The following is a 24,745-nucleotide window of genomic DNA, read 5'->3' as shown; positions in this document are numbered from 1 at the left end:
ACCTTTAAATTTGGTAAATATTTTTACGTTTGTTTGAAAGGTACTTCGGTTTTATTTTGAAACCCATGCTTTTATTTTGAAACAGGAAACTGGCACTGTTAGTAACGTTTCTTTTAGGATATGGTAAATAGTGTGCCTTAAAGTGAAAAATATGTACGTTTCCTCTGCCAATTAGTACCTGGCTGACAGTGGCACAAGGTTTGTTAATGTTTCCTTTAACGGAATAAGTTACATGCAATCAAAATGTCGTTTAATAGAGTTTGTTGTTAACCTTGACCTTTATGTGTAGTTGTAAGTTAGTGAGGTGATATAATGAATTGAGTGATGTAAATTTGATGTATATGCTATATGTGAGCAGGAGAAATTTGTTTCCTTTGATGTTATTAATATTAATGTATTAATATTGCTGGTTTTGTTTTGCTCCTAGCTCTTAAGGTGTCTTCACTGAATGTTTCAATAAAAACATTTCCAATAAAACCTCTGTGAAGCATCAGTATAAGAGACCATCATTCAGCCAGGGATGCTACAGCTAACGCGTTAACGAGCTAACAGCGCTAACGCATTGATGCCGTGCAGCCCCACGCACCGGGCGATCTGCCGCGTTAATTCGGTTATGCCGTTAATGTAATTTTAATGAGATCAATGCTGACAGCACTAATATATATATTCCCTGTTGGCTGTAAACAATTTTCATTTAATAGAAAATGCAGTTGCCAGTAGATGTGCTCTTGTTTCTGCTTGGCCATATGCTGCGAACTCCAGCTTTTCTCATGTGAATGTACTCGTAGCTGGGCTGATAAACCCCAGGCTGATGTTTGAGTTGAGCTGATGATTGTTGAAGCCAGATAATGGAAGGATACACTGAGAATTTTTGCAGTTTTCATATTTTCTTAGTTTTGGATTTGTCTTTGTGGACCTTGGTCGTCATCCTTCATCTTCATTTTAGTGTCATGTTTCGGCTGTGTGGCAGGCAGGAATTGGACCCAAACGCAAACTCACGGGGACAGAACTTGAACTCAAAGCACAGCTTTATTGCTGGAAAACAGATCACAAACAACACAAAACTAAACTGGGGAAAGCTAATTATAATGTACACCAGGAGACACGGGGAGAACCACACACAGCATGAGGGAGATCGTGACACTGACACAGAGAAACACCGAGCTTAAATACACTGAGAAATAACGAGGGGAATGAGACACAGAAGGGGAGCACAGCTGGGAGAAATCGGAGATAACGAGACCCAAGGGAAGCGAAGCTCCATATATTCACATAGGACACAGACCTTCAAAGTAAAACAGGAAATGTAACATAGACGCAGACTTGACTAGGGGAGACAGAGCAACTAAGAAACACAGAGAACAATAACAGGGAGACACAGAGGGCGGCTAACTAAAAACTCAGATAACTAAAGAGAACAGAAGACTAAAGAATAAACTGGGGCAACAAAGAGAACTAAGATCATAATATAAAAACTCAGAGACACAAGAAACTCAAAACACTGGGTCACCGACCCAGGACCGTGACATTTAGCCCCTTTTGGTATATTCTATATTCTAGTTCAAGCCTATTCAAATGGCGGCCCACGGGCCAAATGTGGCCCAGAAGCAACCTGCGAGTGGCCCTGCCTGTGGTCCTGGCAGAAACACAGAGAAAACGCAAAAAATTAATTAATTAAAAAAAAATTAAAAATTCCTACAGCGTAGTGTAGACTGTGAATGCAACACTCCTAGTAGCCTAGCAATATTTAACCCACAATGCACCGTGATGTAATCATATTAAACAATCATCGTAATATATGATGCGACAACAGCACGTCTTTCTCTCTCCAAAAGCGCAAAATTGACAATGAAAACTGTCGGTTCAACCCTGCCTGGACTGACAAATACTTATTCATTTTACCGAGTTTAATAATCTTACAACCGGAGTTGTACTGCCATGGTGAGTCCTGTACAGCCCAAGAGAGCTGCAGCATCTTCCCTTCGTGTTTGCTTCTTGGCGAAGAACAAAAGACCTTTCACAGATTCTGAAACAGTGAAATACTGCATACGTGGTGGATGCGGTGAAAAGTGATGAAAAAATCAGAGTAAGTGTGACATCTGCTATTAAAAACGTGCCCCTGTAGGACAGTTCAAATATTCGTAGAGTTGAAGTTCTGGCGTCAGACGAGTTTGAAATGCTGTTAGATGACCTGAAGAAAACTGATGTAGTCTATAGCAGGAGATCACAGCTCACGGCTTACTACCGTTAGAGGGACACACAGCTGGCGAAATAATGTTTGAGAAGATTTCAGCTCTTTTTGAGGAAAATGGTCTGGATATGAAGCGTGTCTGTATACTTGTGACGGATGGGGCTCCATCCATGGCAGGAAAAGTGAGTGGTCAGCGAAATATTTATTTTAATTTGAAAGGGAATTATCAAAATGTTTTTTGTTATTATTATTATTATTTCAAATGTACAAAAAATAGTTCAGTTATAGCTCCCTTTTTTTTTTTTTTAATGGACCTTTTGGTGTGCATTTGTGAGGTCACCAGATTTACAGGGGAAAAGGAATTTAAAAATTACTTGTTTTTCAATACAGTTGTGTGGGTTTGAAATTGATCATGATCTGCTGCTTACTGGCTGCAAAAAAAATATCTGGCCCAGATAAATTCCTCGGTTTGAAAATCTGGCCCAACTAACTTCGTAGTTGAATAGCCATGTTCTAGTTAAATTACTTTTTTAAAATCTTACTTTCAGCCTCTGTGGTGTTGGCATAAAGACACTACCAAAAACAATAACAAAGAATAAAAATAGTGTTCAGAGCTAAATAAGTATGTAATTACCGTAGTTAATTACAAGATCCAGACATCAACAATCGCCCTTATTACAGTAGAATATGAAATATATATGCAGTCATATATATTCAGCACACAGTTTTCAGCTCTGCTCCCGTATTAGAAAACACTATCAAACACACTCTAGAGGGATTGCCAGTCTGTCAGATGATAAATTATTTAGTGCATTCAACCAAAAAGTGAAATATGGCACAGATTCTGTAGCACCTCAGCAATAATTTCTTTGCTCCCATGCTGGACTGTAATGGATAAAATTTGTTATTGTAATTAAAATCGTCCCCAAATCAAAGAGAAGCAAATTTATTATTGTGAATATAAATTTCACATCACAAAACTGCTGCAATCCATAATCCAACTAGGAGAAAAATCCATCTTTTTCTCCGAGTTTTGGTGACGACTTTACAACTGAAATGTTTTCTTCTGGATTTCATTTCACGTATTTAAGGAGAACTAGACAACCTTTGACCTGAGCTTTCTTTTACTTTGAGACGGAGCCAAGGGAAGCCTCAGAAGGCCAACACACGACACTGAAAGGTGACCCCACAAATATATTGAATATAAATTTGTCAGATTCACTTTACATTAAACTGATTTATGTCAGGAGCCAGAAATATTTTTATTTTTTTTGTTCTACGCATTATTCCATCTTGTCAAAACCTGCTTGTGGTCTGCTCACTGTGCAACTCAAACTCTGACAGTTCGGTTTGTGATGTTATGCAACATATTATGCAAGCAGAGGCTAATGTAGCTTCCAGCTGCTAGCTTCAAGCAGACCCGAGCAGCAGGCACCAGCAACCTGATAAGCTCTCTGCTTTCTAACTCCACTTCAGTAGATTTTTCTTTTTCATTTTCAAATTTCTAGTCTTCACTCCCATCCCACGCTATGAAGTAGCACTCAGCAGGACATGGAAATACGCTTTAATGTGTAAAATCAGCTTTCAACGCTGAGGTAGGCAACATGATTCTGCTGCCACTGGACAAAAAAAAAAGTCAATATTCTCTCAGCATATGTGGCCTGACATGTAGATCCCTGCTCTGCCTCTGGGCTGTGTTTTCAGGCTTTAGGAAATCTATTGCATGACAGGAGACTTTGTCCACTCACAAGTCTGTTTAGACCGGATCAGGTGAAATGAGTTCATACATAAGCTAACACATGGTGATGCAATGGGTTAAGCGGAGGACTTTAATGTGGGAGAAGGAGGTGTGAATCCTGTATGAAGATAAAAGTTGGAACTGACTTAATTTTAGCTGCATAAAACATCTGTTTACAGAAAGGAGAGAGCTGCAGGAAGAAGGAAGTGCATTTATATATATATATATATATATGTCTCTGGTAGCTGTCTGTATCTAACTTAATATGAATAATCTTTTTCATTTTGCACTTTATGCAAAATGCAAAGTGCAAAATGAAACCACAACATCATAACTCCTGCAGCATGTTGTGAATGGAGAGTCTTCATTGGTATATATTTGAAAATACAACTTCACTGACTACCAGCTAAGGACAGGGGCTGGAGGAAGTTTATCATCCATCCACGATTTTAGGGCTTTATAAAGAAAGCAGCTTTGAGCATTTCATCTGTTGTCTGTTCATCTGTAACTATTTTTAAATCCCGGTAGCTCTGCAACCACGTAAGCTAGCGCAATAATTTTTTTTGCATATGAAACCGGAGGAGTTGTACTTACATCTTCTGCCATCAGCTTGTCCTCGGTCACAGTTTCCTTCCACATATAACTTTGCAAAAACTGCATAAAAAGCACTTGCAGCAACACAAACATAATATTCCAGAAACACGCTTTGCCGATCCGATCAGCTGTTTGTAACACTTCCTATGTTGGATTAGACGTCAGCAAGAACTTTCGCATGTCCGCCATGACCTGCCCGAAACCGGAAGTGCCGTCATTTTCGCGGAAATGTAGTTTTTTTTTACCATCAGGGCCTCATGAGCCTATACTGATGTTTTTAAAAGTTATCTTTGACTTTATGACTTTCTGTGTGGTTTCTGGGATGCTTAGGACTCATATTGCACTGCTGGAAATAGTTTATTTTGATGCAGATGCTGCTTTTTTGCAAATTTGCACTATAATATTTATTTTCGTTTTTCCTGCAGTGTATAAAAATTGGTGTATTTCAAAAATAAAACTATGAAGACACGTAAAATAAATTTCCTGTGGTGGGAAACTATTTTGTGCAACTTTTTTGTATTTACAGTTTTGAGGGATAAGCCTCTTAAATTTCTCTAACTAGAAATATATGTTAAAAAAACAAAAACAATTTTACATTTTTTTGTAGTTTATTGCACTTTTTTGCAATTTTTGTAATTACTATGCACTTAATGCAGACATATTATTAAAATCTGGACTATAATGGTTGTATTGATGTATAGCAACTTGAAATGCTCCCAAAAATGGCTCCACAGCATGTAAAAATATAATATAAGCTCTGGCGGACTTGGTTCTATGGTAGGTCTTAAAGGGTTAAACTAGTCTGAGATATTTTTAATTTTCCAAATGTGTCCAGTCTGTGTTTCCACAGGCCCCGCTACTTTAGAGACTTATTCCTCATGAAGAACGAAACCAAGACAGAACATCTTCAACCGCTCTTTTACTCGTTAAGGAGGGAAGCTTTGGTCAGAACCAGGCTGTGAAGCTAAATGCTCTTCACCAGCCTCTGGCCCAAATCCTTCAAAGAGCAGCTCTCCTCGCAGCTATTTAACCCTTTAAGACCTATCATAGAAGTCCGCCAGAGCTTATATTATATGTTTACATGCTGTGGAGCCATTTTTGGGAGCATTTCAAGTTGCTATACATCAATACAACCATTATAGTCCGGATTTTAATAATATGTCTGCATTAAGTGCATAGTAATTACATAAATTGCAAAAAAGTGCAATAAAGTACAAAAAAATTGAAAATCGTTTTTGTTTTTTTAACATATATTTCTAGTTAGAGAAATTTAAGAGGCTTATCCCTCAAAACTGTAAATACAAAAAAGTTGCACAAAATAGTTTCCCACCACAGGAAATTTATTTTGAGTGTCTTCATAGTTTTATTTTTGAAATACACCAATTTTTATATACTGCAGGAAAAACGAAAATAAATATTATAATGCAAATTTGCAAAAAAGCAGCATATGCATCAAAATAAACTATTTCCAGCAGTGCAATATGAGTCCTAAGCATCCCAGAAACCACACAGAAAGTCATAAAGTCAAACATAACTTTTAAAAACACCAGTATAGGCTCATGAGGCCCTGATGGTAAAAAACTACATTTCTGCGAAAATGACGTCACTTCCGGTTTCGGGCAGGTCATGGCGGACTTGCGATAGTTCACGCTGACGTCTATTCCAACATAGGAAGTGTTATGAACAGCTGATCGGATCGGCAAAGCGTGTTTCTGGAATATTATGTTTTTGTTGCTGCAAGTGCTTTTTATGCAGTTTTTGCAAAGCTATATGTGGAAGGAAACTGTGACCGAGGACAAGCTGATGGCATAAGATGTAAGTACAACTCCTCCGGTTTCATATGCAAAAAAAATTATTGCGCTAGCTCACGTGGTTGCAGAGCTACTGGGATTTAAAAATAGTTACGCAAAACAGAGCGTGCCAGCTTCTATCGGTTTTAAAGGGTTAAAGACATGACAGTTACAGTTTACACAATACAACACAAGCACCTCCCACCGTAAAAGCCCCCAATGGTTCTAAGACAGAAGAGGGTAATCTCCCCCACACCCAATATATGGTTCAATCCCTGTATTGGTTCACCATACACAACACAGGTGAAACCATAAAAGGGCAGGAAGCTTACCAAACATCAAACAGAATCTTCACATGGGATGTGTCTGTGATAAAACACTACAGCCTCCTCCCAGAACCAGAGAGGCTGGGGAGGGGGTCAGACAAAGGAATGCCTTTGATCTTATAGTTTGAACCAAGACTTTACAAATTTAAGGAACACAATGACAACATTCAACAATTTGACTTAACACCTATCAGGGGGATTTCCCGGGGTAGACCCAGATCAAGCTGGAAAGATGTCTCTCATTTGGGAATGCCTTAGTGTTCCCCAAAATGAGCAGGACGAGGTGGCTGGGAGAGGGAGATCTGTGCTTCTCTGCTCAGGCTGATCCCCTCACGAGCTGGCCTGGATAAGTGGCAGAAAATAGATGGATAGAAAGATGGATGGATACTCCCCTCGTCACTTACCTCAACACCACTTTCCTGATGGGTTTAAGGTTTTTAATCTCTAGTTTCAAATCCTTTTTGTCACGTTGTACCCTCACTTTCACTGTGTGTTCTGTTTGCCTGCCTGTTTAGTTTGTTCCGTATTCCCAGTTTAGTTCGTTTTTTGTTCAGTTTCTTCGCAGCAATAAAGCGGAGTATTTTGAGTTACTTCTGCCTCCGTGACTCCTGCACAGGTCCTCTCTTCCTGCCTGCACACACACAGCCATGACACCAGCTGATCATTGATCAGTTTCATGATGGAACTGGGGAGGGAGGGGGAGAGAAGAGTCAGCTTTGCAGCAAGGACAGAATAACTCAGCTTTGTGTCTTTTTTTCATTCTAGCTGAAGTCCGGGACAAATCGCTTCCTTTTCCCCTCAATATGGAACTCCGATGGCCAGTCCAGCTGTGGCTCCATATATCAGCTGTTAAGCTTAACGTGGAAATACTATGCAAACATTTAGAGATTAACTTACACACTTGCTTTACTTCCCTGGGATAGTTTTCTCTCAGATAAAATGCCGCAGTTTGGAAGCATGTAGCGAAGCTCCAAATGCTCCAACAGACCGCCGACAGGTCGCAGACAACAGCCGCTCTATCACGTGACACATACTGCACATACGTGCTGAGCTGGGTTACGCCAAGTAGCGCGTTTTGTGAGGTGATTTTGTGATACTTCGGATCGGATTACATTTATTTCTCTCCGATATCCGATCCAGTAATTTAGGCCAGTATTGGACCGATATGTAATATCGGATCGGTCCATCTGTACTGCATAGGTGCTTGATTTTACACTCCTGTGGCCATGAAAGTGACTGGAAGATTTGAATGCTTATAAAACCATTTCAGCAACCACCAAATAGCTAAAACAGCAAATGACTAAAGAGCAGGTAAAAAGATTCAGCAAAAGGATAAAAACACAAATCACCGCCTAAAGCTGCAAGTTTCATCGCTCTCTAACCAAAATTCAGAACCAGCAGCAAAAGACGACCAAAACTACGGTTCACGTTTGAAAAACATTGAATTTGCTGCACAGCTCTCTCTCAGTTCACTTCGAGACCAGATTCCCATCAAAAATCTCTATTTTTTGCTCATTCGCTTGGTTGTTACACACCAGTCTACCGTTGTGTAGAGTTGTTGGCCGCTGTTCTGCCTAATTCAATACCCAAGCAAATTTAACTTGCACAATAAAACATTTGTAACTTTGTCCTGATGCAAGCTCAATCGTCCAGGTAAGGATCAATGGTCATGACAATTTATATTTATATATATTAATGATCAAGGAACTGACCTCACAGCCCATTGTTCATTCAGTGGTGCTAGTTTCAGTCATTATGCAAATGTTAGGGATGCAACGATACCAATTTTTTCAAACCGATACGATACCGATACTTGGATCTGAGTACTTGCCGATACAGAGTTAAAAAACCGATATTTCTACCACACACACACACCCACAATGAATTGGAAGACAGGTTTTATTTTATTCTTTGCCGATAAAAAATAAAATCTATAAAATCTATAAAATAAGCACTTCTGTTAAATTATTGCAGAGTCTCCACATTGTAATTTAACAAAATATCACTGAACTATTGGCACTGTCTCGAGCTTTCAGAATAATAAATAAACACTTCTGTTTATTTATTATTTCATATCGCAGCTCGAGTATGCTGAGAAGACGATGCAATCCTATGTTTTCCACGACCGGCATTGGCTGGTCATCCAGAGCGATAAAATGAGTCGAGCCTCTGTTATTTTAACTGCCCGTGGATTTTCTCTTGACATTTTTCATCGCTTTTCCAAAACCTGAGTTAAAGTTGGCTGTTCCACACGGCTGACATTTTGTTTAGCCTAGCTACAGCAGCCTCCAGTTTCTCTTTTTTATCTGGAGCCGCCAGTCTCACTCGTCTAACCCTGTGCCTGTTTAGCGCGGGATGTCCCCTTAGTGGCCAATCTAAAAAACTACAACAGAAATGACAAGCCACCCTCTGATTAATGAAATAAGTTGGTATCGGTTCATGGTATCGGTTAACTTTTACGAGTATGAGTACACACACATTTTACAGTATCGGACCCGATACCAGTATCGGTATCGGTGCATCCCTAATCCCTAGTACTGTTTGTACTGACTGAAGAAGCCACTTGGATGACAAAACGTTTCCCACTGAAAGCGCCACGTCCAGATGAACAGAATCAACTTTTTGAGAGTCCGATGCTGCTAAAGTGAAATCAATTTACAATCTTTGCACAAGTAGTAACCATATGTTGGTTTTCGTCAGTTTTTGATCTTCTGCAGGGTTTATTATTATAAAAGACCAGGCCAGGAAAAAACTCTTAATATTTTTCAGTGTTTTGTCCTCTTACTTTGGCACAATGGCATCTGCTTTGATGCTTGCACCTCTGATGAAATAGTCGATTCCCTTTGGGCATGTCATTGTCAAGCAGGAACCTCTCAAAAAGTCCTGGGGCTTAACAGGTTAATTAAAACGTGTACGAATTTAAGTTTATGAAGTTACAGCTATATCGTGTAGTTTAAAGCTCAAAAACACTGTATGTGCACCACCTCTGCCTCCATGGCCTTCCAGTGCATCTTCAGTCCTACTTTTTCCCCTCTTTAAATAGGTTAGACTTTAATGTAACATCACAATATGTCCTGAGCTGCACACCTGAACTCCAGTCTGACCAACTTCAGAGCAGAAAACAATCACTCCTCATGAGATGAGAGCCAGCCTGGAAACATAAAGCTGAGCAGAGGTCATTCAGCAGAGACTTTAATGCTACATCACTGTCAGCGAGGTGGAAAGTGCAGAAACTCTCTTCAACAGAGACGCAGTCGACTCATTCTTTGCATTCTGTCACATTTTTATTACATTTGCTGCTAAAAAAAAACCTTTAAACAATTTATCTTGTTCAAGATTTGCTGAAGTTCTTTGAGGTATAAACTGAGCTCAGAAAAATGGAACAACATCACATTAATAGTACATTTTAAAAGCTGTGTTGTTTGCAACTCTGAGGTCAACAACCTTTTCTTTCAACACTTATCACAAATCCTGTTGTTCTGAGAGCCGTGTACAATAATGACTGTGCAGAGTCGCTGCTGCTAAAATGCACTCACCTAAAAGTTGGGATCAACAACATCTGGTAATAAGTGGCAACCTCCAATGCTAAAAAATGAAGTGAACACTAAACTGCAGTTCCTTTCATGGCCACTTGAGGCTGGCTCCAAAATTGAGTCAATTCTCATAGATTCCCCTGTTGAAATATACAACTTTACAGCAGAAACTGTTTTTTTACAGCTTGCTATAAAAACGTTTTTGCATATATGACAGTTCAGAACATCTGGATGTGTGAATTTTAATAACTCTGGATACTAGAGCTAGGGACTGATTTGACAGGTCCATAGAGTAACAGATGCTTTCAGGTCTGCATTATTTTCAACTTGCCACCAGGGGGTGCTACCCATGGCTTAAAAAACACATCTGGTTTAAGTAGACCAAGATGGTGATGGTGAAAATGGCCATCTCGAAGCTTTATAACAGGATTTCACAAACGAGTGGGTGATATCACAGTAGATATGCCCACAGTTGGCTTTAGATGTTAGAGATCTGGTAGATCTCGCTTCTGCTTACTGGAGTTACTGAACTGAACTTTGTGCTGTTGGAACCTTTTGGAGCACTTCATTGTATTTATGTGACAAATAATATGACAGTTAACTGGACTATCAGACCATCTATGAAGTTTGTCCACTTTTGGTGAGTGGTATCATTGTTTTATCTATTATTTAGTACTGAGTATTCAGGTATGTGTCTTCAGGTTGCACCTATAGGGCTTTGGAGTTGACGTCACGCCGCAAGGTATTGTGGGAGCGCGGCGCCATTTTCCACGGCCACGAATCAAAACAAACACACTGTGTTGGAAGGATGACTGCGAGAAACATGCTTAAAAGCAGCTCAAAAGAAAAAGGACGGTACTTGCAAAAAATAGAGTGCATCGCAAATGTGGACCCGTATGCAATACGCCAGTGGAATGGAGACCCAGACTACTTACCGCCATTGTCCTACCCCGGTATCTTTACGTACCTTGTTTGTGGAGTCAGCGCATACATGGCGAACCAGTTTTGTAATTACAAATCGCTGGAGGTGCACATCCAGTGGCTGGGTGCAAGATTTGGCTATTTTCAAGCCGACAAACTGTGAGTACGTCGTCATTCAAACCAAGGTAAGTCTGCTGGAGTGCCTCCAGTATAATAGCCATTGTCCACCCCCCACCACAATTAATGTTATACATCAATCAATGAATTGCAAAAATCTCGTTGTCATATTATGTGTCCATAATTGTAAAGTAGATGCAAACTACTACATTGATAATCGGGCAAGACATTACTTAAAACCCTTTGGTTGGGGTGGGGGTGGTGTTTACCTCCGACTAGCTCTTTGTTGTTGTCGTTGCGTTCACCATCTGTGACGGTCAGAATGTGAAGTTCGGATTTCGGAGTGCCCCATGTGCAGCGTTGGTACCCAGTCTGGTTTGATCCATTTCATAGGCAGGTTTCCCTACAGTTGTGCGAAAGAATTAGCGAATCTTTACATAGCACATATGTCTGCAAAGTCACTCAATACGATGTTTGTTCGCAATTTCTATAACCTCCGAGCGCATCAACAATAAAATTATTAAGCTATAAAGAGTGATATGAACATATATTGACCTTACCAGAGTTTTTCTTTGTAAATAAATACAATTTAAAACATTTAAATATATATATTTATCGTCTTTGTAAGTAACATGGCTTTTCAAAATTTTGCAAGTTAGTTTTGGCCAACCTTTCGTAGGCCTACTCGACTCGTGGGTTTTCCTCATCAATTATGCAAATTAGCTCACGTTGTGCGCACGAACCGAAAACCAGAGTGCCTCTGAGCTAACTAGAAGATTACTTTACAATTTGTTTTCGAAAATAACAAACGCCACAAGAGGATGGAACCAGACGAGTACGAGATTTTGGTTGCATATAAACTGAAAGGCGAGTATCCAGCGCTTTTCACGAAGAAAGAGAAGTTTCTTCTCCGAAGAAAAGCTGCTATTTACGACATTGAAGGTAATAACAGCAATTTTGTAGCGTTTATAAATGTCATCAATACATATATATTAACACATATACAATGGCATGATGTGTAGTCTTAATTTGCACTAACCGATTTAATTAGCTTGACCTTTCTTTGACCCAGTTAACCCCGTTAATAGGCACATGGGTGTTTATTAAAGTACAAGTTTTAAGGTTTGCTATTAAGTAGACAGCGTTAACTAAGAACTGTTTGCGTCCTTTTATAGCTTAACTACAATATATTACGTCGTAATATTAAGCAGGTGTACCCACTGTTATTGTCATGGTCCGTGGTCCTGTGTGTGGAATGTGTGATGCGCGGGTAGCCACACCCCCAGGCTGGGCCATCACCGGCACACCTGCTCTCCATCGGGGTGATTACCTGAAGAGCTATTTAACCCGGCGCTGACGGAGGCTCCACGCCAGTCCGTTAATCACCTCTCTGTGGTAACGAGAGTCCCGCGAAAGCGTTGCGTTCATATCTTGTTGGAGCTGCGTTAAATCTGCCTACTTGTGTCTAGGTTTCGATCCGGCGCTCAGCGTCTGCCACCTGCCTGTCCTCCTGCTCAATTGGATCACCCGGTACATCATCTGGCCCATCCACTACCTCCACGGATTTCCCTCTCACGGACTTCCCTCCCGAGCTCCCACGGTCCCGCTCTAATCGTAAGCCAACTGGTCTAACTCAGTTTTGATGTGTTTCCTCCGCTTCCCGGCTCCCTAGTAATCTTTCTGTTGCAGCCTCCCACGGATTCCGGCTTCCTCGCATCATTGTTTCTCCGGGTTTTTTAGTTCCTCGTTTTGCTCCTTTGGTTTTCCCGGGTCGCCTTTTGTTGTTATAATAAAGTGTCATTTTCTGCTAGCGCTTGAGTCAATGCTTGGATCCTTTTGTGCACGTGCGCCGCGGCACATGAAGGTTATGTCTTTATGTCTTTAAATTACATATGAGGAAAATTACTGACAGCAGGAAAAGTGGAATTAAACTACTTTGAATTGATATTTGTATTAAAAATAAATCCATGATATCTGAAGGCCATTAGTCATAATGACTTTACACATCCATCACTTTTTTTTTAGTATCAGTAATACAGTCTTGTGTGTGGCATAATCTTTTTGGCTTCTGAAGTATTCATACTGTCATAAATATAGAGAACCAGTCCAAATGATATCACATGCATAATTGATTCATTACATTCAAGATGTATTGTCATGACTTTTACCACATACAGACCTGTCGTGGTTTAAACAGCTATGATAAACTTCTCTATTTTCTTGTTTATGTTTAGGGGAGCAGCTGTTTTACTGGCGCTACAAAGGCACAGACAAAACCATAAAGACAATGGTAGTCTGTGGGGTTGATGAGGCAAACACAATTTTTTCAGATTTTCATGCCAGTCCTACTGGGGCCCATTGCGGGCAAACAAAAACAAGAGAAGCCATTTCAAAGCAGTTCTACTGGCCAGGGATGTCAGTGGACATCAATAATTGGGTGGGTACTCCAAAACAAACTCTATGTAATTCGACTACAGCTAAATTATTTTAAGAGGAACACAGCAATGTTTCTGTATCTCTCAAAATAAGTTATGTAAACCTTGATCATCAACTTATGTTTTTCATATTGAATTGCTTTTATTTTTGATCAGGTTTCCCAGTGTGCACTTTGCCAGGCAACATCTGCAACAATTAAAAACCAGCAGAATACGTTCCGGTAAAGGTTAGTCATCGACCATAGCAAATAATCACATTTAATCACACAATGTTTTCATTGCTTAGAAACCTACTGATTATATACTTGAAAAAAATCTAACAGTAGACTAGCATTCTGTGTAATTTCAGTATTATTAACTTAATTATGATTTTGTTTTTAAGGTCTCTCAGCCATTTGAACTGGTTGGGATGGACCTTATTGGTCAATACATATGTGTTTTTATTGATTATTTTTACAAAAGACCCAGCCTCACAGACAACAACAGCAGACCCAGCATGTACATGTAATTCTCCACATAATTTTACTGTAGGTCATTTACCCACAAGAAAAGAAGTCGCTGTATCTTGATCCACTCGGAGAAACTAAACAAGGTATCCAAAATAGTTTGGAATCAACAAGGTAAGGATAACTGTTCAAATTTATTTTGACCCTTTATTAAACTCTTTGTTGCTGTTGTTATTTTTGTGTTTATTATGACAATTATTACGGAGCCCGCAGGGGACATGGGAGAAAAAAAAATTAGGACGGACTTTTGCGAGATCTCGCAAAACTAACTCGGGATCTCGCAAAACTTTTGCGGGATCTCACAAAACAAACTCGGGATCTCGCAAAACTTTTGCGAGATCTCGCAAAAGTTGAATTCCAACAATGGCGGCAGCAACTTAGTTGTAATATTTCTCTTTCTGGGTCACAAAATACACTATACAAGATATTTTGAGGCGTGAATGTAGTTGTGTAAACGTCAGATACCTGCTCGGTTTACAAGACATCACATATTTGCAAAAGTGTTCCGACGTTTTCGGAGATCTGACACCCATTAGCTCGAAGCTAACAGGAGGTCGAGACCTACTACAGCCGGGAGGAACACCGCTTTCCCGGCACATCGTGCCTCGACCTCCCGGTCGGCTTCGAGCTGGCAGCCTCCGAAGAATGCGGCTAAAACTTTTGCGAGATCTTGCAAAAACTTTTGTAATCAGTAATTAGTTACTGATTACTTTTTTCAAGTAACTTGACCAACACTGCTTGTGACACAGTCAAACACCCAAAACAAGTGGACGCTGCCTCATGTGGAGTCTTTGCATTGAAAGTACGAGTCTTAACCGTAATACATACATATATACGAGAATATTGGAAATGTTGTGTTGTAATAAATGTTAATGACAGGAAAAGGAATATAAGATAATTACACAATAAAAGAAAGAAATTAATTCACAGAAAACAAATTTCTATAAATAACATTTACTATATTAGCCTATTTAGTCATCTTAGAATCTCTTTTTCAGTTTGCTGAAAAGATCTTCCTAAAAGAGTCAATAGACTTTCCGTCTACAAAAAAGGCCATAAACACACACAGGCTGCAAATTGCCACCACTCTCCTCCTAGAGACAGGTAACTCATTTTCCACCATTCAATGTTCTCACATCATGAATATTTTCATCATAATGGCTGTAGAAACAAACCATATAGTTGTTTGAATGAAGTAAGTGCAGTAGGTAGCATACTCTGTGCTATTTTTTCACTTTTTAAAACAGATGACTTGACAAACATCTGTCATTTCTGCGGGGAAGAAGAGCATGAAACTGACAACAAATGGGTAATGACATCAAGAAAGACTCCTAAATGTTATGATCAATTCCAATAAATGAAATTTTAACATTGGGATTTGTAATTATTTATTTTTTTATAGATTCAGTGTGAGATGTGTTTGCGGTGGTTCCACCAGCTCTGCGTGAAAAGCCCACCACCAGAAGATGTTTATTTGTTTCACTTGTACATAGTTGACACTAAAGGTCCACAGCTTGTGTTCTTATCGCACACATTGTTGAGAACACACATCTACATATATAGATGTAGATGTTAAATTAAGAAGTCTAAAAAAAGCAAATGGTCTCCAAAGTTACTGTAGTTATTAGTTATACTGTGATTGATTTTGCAAATAAACTCTTTCGTGATAACAACGCCAAGGTGCATTATTTAAAGGGGGGGGGGGCACACATTTTGGCAGCCGATGCCACACAGCCTGAAAAATTTTGTATCCCTCCATAACTTTTGCTGTGAAGAAGACATCGTCTCCAAAGTTACTGTACTTATTGGTTATACTGTGATTGTCAGGGCTCTGTGTGCAGGCGGATGGAGAGGAGGATCCAAACGCGAGACTCTGAGACTGAATTGAAACTGAGAACTTTAGCTTTATTGCTGGTGATAAACGAAACCATGAACTGAACAATGACGCTGAGAACTGAACACACAGGCATAATTCTGAGGGTACGACGCGACACTGAGCACAGGAAAACACAGGGCTAATATACACAGGGTGGTAATCAGGGAATGGGCAACAGGAGGGAGACACAGCTGGGAGAAATTGGACTAACGAGACAGGGGGAGCAAAGCTGCACACACTGACATAAGACATAGACTTTCACAATAAAACAGGAAATAAGACACAAGGACGCACTAGTTAACTAAAAATAAACCAGAATAAGCTGGAACATAGAACATCATCATCATCATCATCACAAGCACTAAGAGAATAAGAAAACAAACACACCAAAGTAACTTGAAATGCAGATTCATCATAAAACCCAACAAAGCACCAGAGAAACATAAAGAACAATCCATCATTCAAAAATAAACCAAAACACAACTCAAAATACTGGGTCAAACTGGCCCAGAACCGTGACAGTGATTGATTTAGCAAATAAACTCATTCGTGATAGCTTCGCTACAAAGTGTAAAGCGAGTGTAAATTCCCTGGAGAGCGACGTGTTTCCATGATCGCGGTTTTACAGTATTATAGTATCAAAGTCTTTTTCTAGACAAAGTATTCCCAGCAGGTTATTTCAGTGTACAGTTTCAGGTAAATTGTCTTCCACACGGCACATTACAATGTCACGAAACTAATATTAAATTCATTGAGTCTGCTGTTTTCCAGCTTTTACTCTTTATTGCGTTGACTGCAGATCAGTGACGAGTAGCATACAGAACGGAGCTGGGCAAGTGGCTCCTCCTACTTTGCGCGCTCCCGTGAATGGGGAAACGATTTTTGACGGGGGTACCTACTTTGGCACAACACCGGAATGAAAATGTCTGGAGCACACCAACAGATATTTGGAGATGGAAGAGAACTGGATATCAGCTCGTCTCACGGCGGCTATCCAGGCTAGACGCCTTCTTTTGGTAAGGCCCGCTACACAAGCTCCCTCGTGTTGCTTCCAGGTTGGGAAAGAATAAAAAGATAGACCATTGTCAAGCTTATTCCCGTACGATCGAACATTACAGCCGACCACACAGCAAGTACGAACCATGGCTGATGTGCGTGCTTTCGCTTGAGCTTTGTTTGGCGCCTCAACCAAAAATCCTGGTCACGCCCCCTCTCGTGACATCACGCTCCAAAGTCCTATAAAATTTCTCAATACAGCTTGCTAACCAGGCTAACTAATTAGTTAGCATTTTAGCCTCTTGTGGAAACATGCTTAAAAAACTACAAGAGCGGCAGGCGAAACAGCAAGGCTGAGACTTCAGTGCTCAGTCTAAATATATATCAAGGGCCTGTCATGTGTCTCATATATATACATGTGTGTGTGTGTGTGTGAGAGAGAGAGTATGAGAGGAGAAGTTAGGGCTGGGCGATATATCGAGTTTTTTAAAAATATCGATATATTTTTATACGAGATATAAGATGTGACAATATCTTTTATATCGATATAGTCTATGTTACGTTATAATTATAGTTGTTGAGCCACAAGTTTGCCTCTCTTTCGTCCACTTTTGTCTTTACGCAACGTTACTCTGCCTCGCCTCTCCTTCACTGAACACAACTCCCCCTCCTCCCCGATTGCTTCACCTGCAGGCAGCGACAAGATGAACACGGCAAATCTCCGTTAACGAGTTACAGCGCATCGCCCCGTGCGTGGGGCTGGACGGCGTCAACGTGTTAACGAGCTAACCACGCTAACGAGCTAACCACGCTAATGAGCTAACCACGCTAACGAGCTAACCACGCTAACGAGCTAACCACGCTAACGCCATGTACGGCCTAAAATCCTTTCATTCTCTCAAAAGCTGACAGCGCGCCTTATGTATGAATTCTCGTTGTGCTTGATGGCCGCGAACCGATTTTATGTGGTACACAGCGCTCAGCAATCTGTCAAAAAATGTTTTAGTACGACTTTGCTAAGCTACGGAGCTGCACCGCTTGATGGATTGTCAGAGCATTACTGCTACCGAGGAGCCTCGCGGAGTGATACGTACTGTGCTTCAACGTAATATTACCGTATCGTGTGTGTATAAGGACCATAAATGGCACCTGTTAAGAGACATGGTTACGAAGAGGATTTCAAACTCCAGGCTGTTGGTAGACGCAGTAGAAGTTTGAAATCTGTCTTTGTTATTATGCTCAGCGTCTTTTAGTTTACATTTTGACAAAGGAGCTTGCAAAGAAAAGCGTCTGGACTTCTTTAAGTTACTTGAAGACGTTTCACCTTCATCCGAGAAGCTTCTTCAGTTCTAAGGTCAAATGGTGGAGAGTCCCAGATATAAACCTGGTGGGAGTGTCCCCCCACAGAGGGACAAAAGGACCCCCTGATGATCCTGTAATCGCCTGAGCCAAGGTGTGGAACTGGGTGTGGGTCCCAATCAGCCAGAGTTTCGGGTGAGTTCATTGTGAAACCTGGCCCCACCTTATCATACAAATTCCTGAGGTCAGATGGCCCAGGGTGTGAGTGGGCGTTAAGGCGTCTGGGAAGGGATCTCAAAACTGGATTATAGATGGCAGAGAGTTGGTGTCGTAAACCACCGCCTCTGTTCAAAGATGGTCGCTCACAGTGGACATAGATGCTTCTTTCACTCCTCTTTCAAACCATCTGTCCTCTCTGTCCAAAATGTGAACATTGGCATCCTTGAAAGAGTGACCTTTGACCTTTAGATGCAGATGGACAGCTGAATCTTGTCCTGTGGAGGTGGCTCTTCTGTGTTGTGCCATGCGCTTGTGAAGTGGCTGTTTGGTCTCTCCAATGTAGAGGTCTGGGCATTCCTCGCTGCACTGTACCGCATACACCACATTGTTAAGTCTGTGTTTTGGCGTTTTGTCTTTCGGGTGAACCAGTTTTTGTCTGAGTGTGTTGCTGGGTCTGAAGTACACCGGGATGTCATGCTTGGAGAAAACCCTCCTGAGTTTCTCTGATACACTGGCTACATAGGGGATGACAATGTTGTTGCGTCTGTCCTTCTTATCCTCCCTCGCTGGTGTCTGATCTTCTTTTCTGTGCCTCTTTGCTGACTTTAAGAACGCCCATTTAGGATAGCCGCATGTTTTGAGTGCTTCCTTTACATGTGTGTGTTCCTTCTTTTTCCCTTCAGGCTTAGAGGGAACATGTTCTGCCCGGTGGTGTAGGGTCCTAATTACTCCAAGTTTGTGTTCCAGAGGGTGATGGGAGTCAAAGAGGAGGTACTGGTCCGTGTGTGTGGGCTTCCGGTAAACTTCGATGTTGAGGTTGCCATTCTCTTCAATGTGCACAGCGCAGTCCAGGAAAGGCAAACAGTCATCCTTCGTGTCTTCCCTGGTGAACTTGATGTTTTTATCCACAGCGTTGATGTGCGCAGTGAAGGATTCCACTTCTTGTGTCTTGATTTTGACCCAGGTGTCGTTTTTTGACTGCACAATTGTGAGCTTTTTGTTATGCACAAAAACAACGCATTATTATTTAATAAATGCTCATAATTTATTTTTGAGTAGTTTTTTTCATGTACATCTACGCTGTATGTTAATAAGTGCCCGTGTGACATCTGGGACACAGCTTTGACTAAGAACTCTCTTTTTGTTCTTACCTTGTGGCTTTAAAAAAAATATCGAGATATATATCTTATATCGCCATCCAGCTAAAAAATATCGAGATATGAATTTTGGGTCATATCGCCCAGCCCTAGGAGAAGTAGAGGAGAGTAAATCATAATTAGGTCCCTTTAAAGTGATCCATGGGTGAAGAGCATCCTCTGATGCAGGCTTTAGTAGAAGTTGAATGGCTGCAGGTACAAACAAATGTCTGTACCGTTTTGTTCTGCACTTATGTGCTTCAAACCGACAGCTGGTGTGAAAGAGGTGGAATTCGCTGTGTAATTGATTAGGGCAGCCCTGAACGATGCAGCTGTTAGGAGTAAACAGCTGGCCGGTTGAGCTGAGACTCACCTGCAGTTTTACCGACCCACTGACAGTCGAGTTTAGAGAGCTTTTGTGTCTTTCGAAGTTACAAATGATGCAGGTGGAAATGACGAGACTGAGCAGGGGCGAGTCTGTGGGGAGGGCACTAGCCTGAAATATGACTGCCCCCCCACACCAATGCATTCGGACTGTACCAAAGTTTAATGTAATTTTTTTCTACATTCCAGTACTTTCTCCTCTTGTAGAACTTTATTTAGTAATTATTTTGCAGTTTTTAAACTATAATCTATTATTATATATTATAGTAGATAAAACCAAGCAGTATGTAATTAATCTATTAATATAAAGCAGCCAGATATAGCTGTAGAAAACAGCAAGATGGATCCAAAGGAGATAAAATTGCACTTTAACAGCTGCGTTGGTTTCTGTGTGTGTAGGAGTGGCAGACTAAAGAGGGAATTACTGATTGTAATCGCACTGAATGGACATAATGAAAAAAATTTAATAAAAGTAAATAGAATAAAATATTAGGAGGTGATTCCTTCAGTCAGCTCAAACTGTTAAAGCACTGTGGCAACAGGAAGGGACTTGTTGTTCCAGGAATCCTGAGTTTTGTCTTTGAAATTCAGCAGCACAGCTGGCACACATCATCTGAAGCTCTAATTATTTTCCTGGCACCACTGTCAAAAAAAAGAACGCCTTTCTTCCCAGCACGCTCCATGTTTCAGTTTCTACATATGTACCTATAAGCTTCTGGCACCAACTCGTGAACATCTTAATTTAGCTTATCCACAGGCAGCAGTCCTATCAAATGAAGCTATCGCGGAGATCTGCCAACAAACATGTGATCCAGGTTCATAACAACCCTTTTTCACAAACAGCTTATCACTTATGTAGCATCACAGCTTGGAAAGCAGTCACAGCCCGGTGTGAATCTGCTCCCTCACCACTTGTGCATTTGGCATTCAGTAGTTTAACTGAATGAGTCTGCGATGCTGGAGGTCACAAAGCCAAGGTCCCTGCCTTTGCCCACTACCTAGTTTGCACAGCGCCTGACCCCAGCACGTGGCCCTGCAGGTAATGAGTACATCAGGGCCAGCAAGTCCCGCTCCCAGGTCTGCATTTTAGGATTTTACCCCTATGTTTTCCTCCAACTGGCGAGATATTTTTCATCCAATAACTTATTTACTTCGAATTTTGAATTATTTAGTCTGCATGTACACCGAGGAACAAAGACGGAATCAAAAAGTGATCAAAATATTAAAAGAATCCCATCCAGACAGAAACTGCACGTCATATATTTACCACAACTCCTCAATTACAATATTATAATAATAATAATAATAATGCAACAACTCAGTGCAAAGAAAAGGATTCAAATGCAGGACACCAAAGTAAAATATTAACAACATTTCAGTCCAGATTTCAGACACCAAGAACCACGTCTAAAACTTGTGCAGAGTCCATACAGGAAGAGAATAAACTATAAAGAAAAATAAAAGGAAAAGACTGAATTTTAAAACTAAACTTACAGAAGAAGTCACAGGAAAGCAGGAGAAATGCCTGCAGCCTCGCAATAGAAGGATACAGGGCAGAGTACGTACACAGAGAAGTAACTGGCTTATGAAGAACAAGTGAAAAAGAAAAGTGAGCAAAAGCTTGAAACAAGAACGTCTTGATGCATGCTCAATCATCCAGGAAAATAAATCTCCAAAAGTTGATTCTGTTCATCTGGACGTAGCGTTTTCTGGGAGAAACGTTTCGTCACTCATCCAAGTGACTTCTTCAGTCTCAGCTGACTGCAGGTTTCCAATCTTATAAACAGGACATTTGCATAATGACTGAAACCAGCCCACTGAAGGAACAATGGGCTGGGAGGTCAGTTCCTTCATCATAATTATGCAAATTCTCATGACCATTGATCAAAGACCACTGATCAATGGCCATGAGTCCCATTCACAGAGAGTTGGGGAATGGCTGCAATCACAGCATTTCTAAGATGGCGAAAGATGTGTCAGGAGTATCAGAACAGTTGAGACGCATTTTTTCAAAACACCGGGTCTCTGTGGCTTTTAAACCCCAAAACACGCTGCGCCAAAAATTGGTCCACCCCAATGATCGGGTCCCCCGACACAAACAGAGTAACATAGTGTACGCTGTTAAGTGCAGGAGGATTGCCAGGATTTATACATCAGGGAAACCAAACAACCTCTGGTGAAGCGGATGGCTCTGCAGTCTATTTACACCTACAGGCCAGTGGACACTCTTTCAATGATGAGGATGTAACATCCTGGACAGGGAAGAACGCTGGTTTGAGCGCAGAGTCAAGGAGGCCATTTACGTGAAAAGGGAAAGACCATCTCTGAATGGAGGAGGGGCCTAAGGGTACATCTGTCACCATCTTACAATGCTGTGATTGCAGCCATTCCCCAACTCTCTGTGAATGGGACTCATGGTCTTTGGTCAGTGGTTGTTGATCAATGGTCATGAGAATTTGCATAATTATGATGAAGGAACTGACCTCCCAGCCCATTGTTCCTTCAGTGGGCTGGTTTCAGTCATTATGCAAATGTGCTGCTTATAAGATTGAAACCTGCAGTTAGCTGAGACTGAAGAAGTCACCTGGTTGAGTGACGAAACGTTTATCCCAGAAAACGTCCAGATGAACAGAATCAACTTTTGGAGACTTGAAACAAGAATTACCGAATAAAAACAGGAACTGATGGCAATAGAACAAAATCTCACCCTATGATAAATAAGGTCAAGATGTTTTTGGAGCATTGCTGAAGCTGCTTCACAGTTGAAGTGTTCAGAAATGACACCGAGTCATTAAGGACTCTTTGTCATTCTAGAACACACAACTGAAACAATGCTTTGAACTCAGTAAGCTTCCACTAAAATAAAGAAATAATTAACAGCGTCCTGTTCCTGCAGCCTTACTCCAAAGGTCATGTTTTAACAAGGGCAGACTTCAGCTCTGCGAGGACGATTAACACCCGGATCCGCTGGCAGCTTCTGCTGTTCCTCGCACACGAATCTGAGATCCTCGAGCTAAACGCGCGATAAATCAGCCATTAATCCCTCTGTGGTGCTTTAACAGTGTAGGCGATTCATTTAAAATACACCCCCATGTTGGACAAAAGTGTGAAATTAAATGTCACTCCTTCTCTATCTCCAGTCAGCGAGCAGAGCCAGCGACTCCGAGCCAGATAAATTTTACAGAAAATTCCACCCTTGGAAACTCTTCAGCTGTTATATATAATCAATCTGCGATATCCAACACATTCCAGGAGTTATTACGTGACAGAACGTGGTAATTTACCTTTTTTTTGCTGTACTCCCTATACCTGACCCCACTTCACCCATTTCCACTTCACTTAATGCTTTTTAGTGTTTCCAGGAATAACTTTTGATGACTGCCAGAGAGGAGGCCGGAGCCTCAGTGCATTAAACTGTGTCCAGACATGATCTCTGTAGAGTGGGTTTAATGCCGGATAGCAGACATACTCTGGATATATTTTGTTAAATATTCAAACTGCTGGAGAAAGCGGACGTTAAAAGGTAAAGCATCAGTTCAAATTTAAGTCAGAAGGAAATGTAGTTTTCATTGGAAACACGGTGAACGCTCTCAAGTTATTTCTCCAGTTAAGAGTGGACAAAAAGACATTTGCTAATGTTTCCAGACGTTAGTGCACCAAGCAGACTGAGAGCGAACGAAGGGGAATTAAAGGGAGATATGAGAAAACCAGCCCTGCCTGCTGTGTGAATGTTCTTAGTTGTGTCTTAAAGTTGCAAATATTCCACCTAGGGATGCACGATACTGTAAAATGTGTGTGTACTCATACTCATAAAAGTTAACCGATACCATGAACCGATACTAACTTATTTCATTAATCAGAGGGTGGCTTGTCATTTCTGTTGTAGTTTTTTCGATTGGCCACTAGGGGGGCAATTATTATTTTATTTATTATTTATTTTATAATTTTTTATATTTTATTATTTATTTAATAATTATTATTTTATTTGTTTGTTTACAATATGGACACTCTGCAATAATTTAAAAGTTTATTTTAATCGCAAACCTAATTAGTATTTATTTTATTCCAAACAGAAGTGTTTATTTATTATTCTGAAAGCTCGAGACAGTGCCAATAGTTCAGTGATATTTTGTTAAATTACAATGTGGAGACTCTGCAATAATTTAACAGAAGTGCTTATTTTTCACTTGAAATTTTTTTGTGGTCATTTTTATTAAGATTTTATTTTTTATCGGCAGGGAATATAATAAAACCTGTCTTCCAATTAATTGTATTTGTGTGTGTGGTAGAAGTATCGTTTCGACGTATCGTATCGTATCGACGATACTGATCCGATACCGATACTTTGTACAAAAACTTATTTTATTTATTGTATCTCAAATTATAGCATCATAATGATTACAGGACATCAGATTACTTGTTCTTATCACTTAATAATGTTAAGTTCATCATATAGAAATAAAAAACTGAAGTTGTGTCTATTTGAACACCTTGCCTGCCTGCAGCACTAAAGGACTCCGAGAGACGTCACCTGTCCCTGTCCTCCTCTTCAGTTTGTCTCAACATACGCTCGTCATATTCTGTGATATGATTTACTCTGAGGTGTTTGACAAGGTTAGTGATGTTGCCACAACCATACATGCCAACCCTCCCGATTTTTCCAGGAGAATCCCGGAGCCACCAT

General features: G+C 40.5%; 1 long non-coding RNA gene across 1 annotated transcript in view; it reads right to left on the bottom strand.

Moving 5' to 3' along the window:
• The window catches only part of LOC146516137 (uncharacterized), a 204,586-nt gene extending 180,198 nt beyond the window's left edge, over positions 1 to 24,388 (bottom strand). The window contains exon 1 of the long non-coding RNA XR_014874445.1: positions 19,693 to 24,388. This is a non-coding gene — a long non-coding RNA (uncharacterized LOC146516137). The remainder of the gene's footprint in view (positions 1 to 19,692) is intronic.
• Positions 24,389 to 24,745: the final 357 nt, after the last annotated feature.

This window comes from Neolamprologus multifasciatus, chromosome 6 (assembly GCF_963576455.1).
Source record: "Neolamprologus multifasciatus chromosome 6, fNeoMul1.2, whole genome shotgun sequence".
NCBI classification, from domain to species: domain Eukaryota; kingdom Metazoa; phylum Chordata; class Actinopteri; order Cichliformes; family Cichlidae; genus Neolamprologus; species Neolamprologus multifasciatus.
The sequence above is the reverse complement of the archived record's forward strand: the minus strand, read 5'-3'. Positions and strand labels throughout refer to the sequence as shown.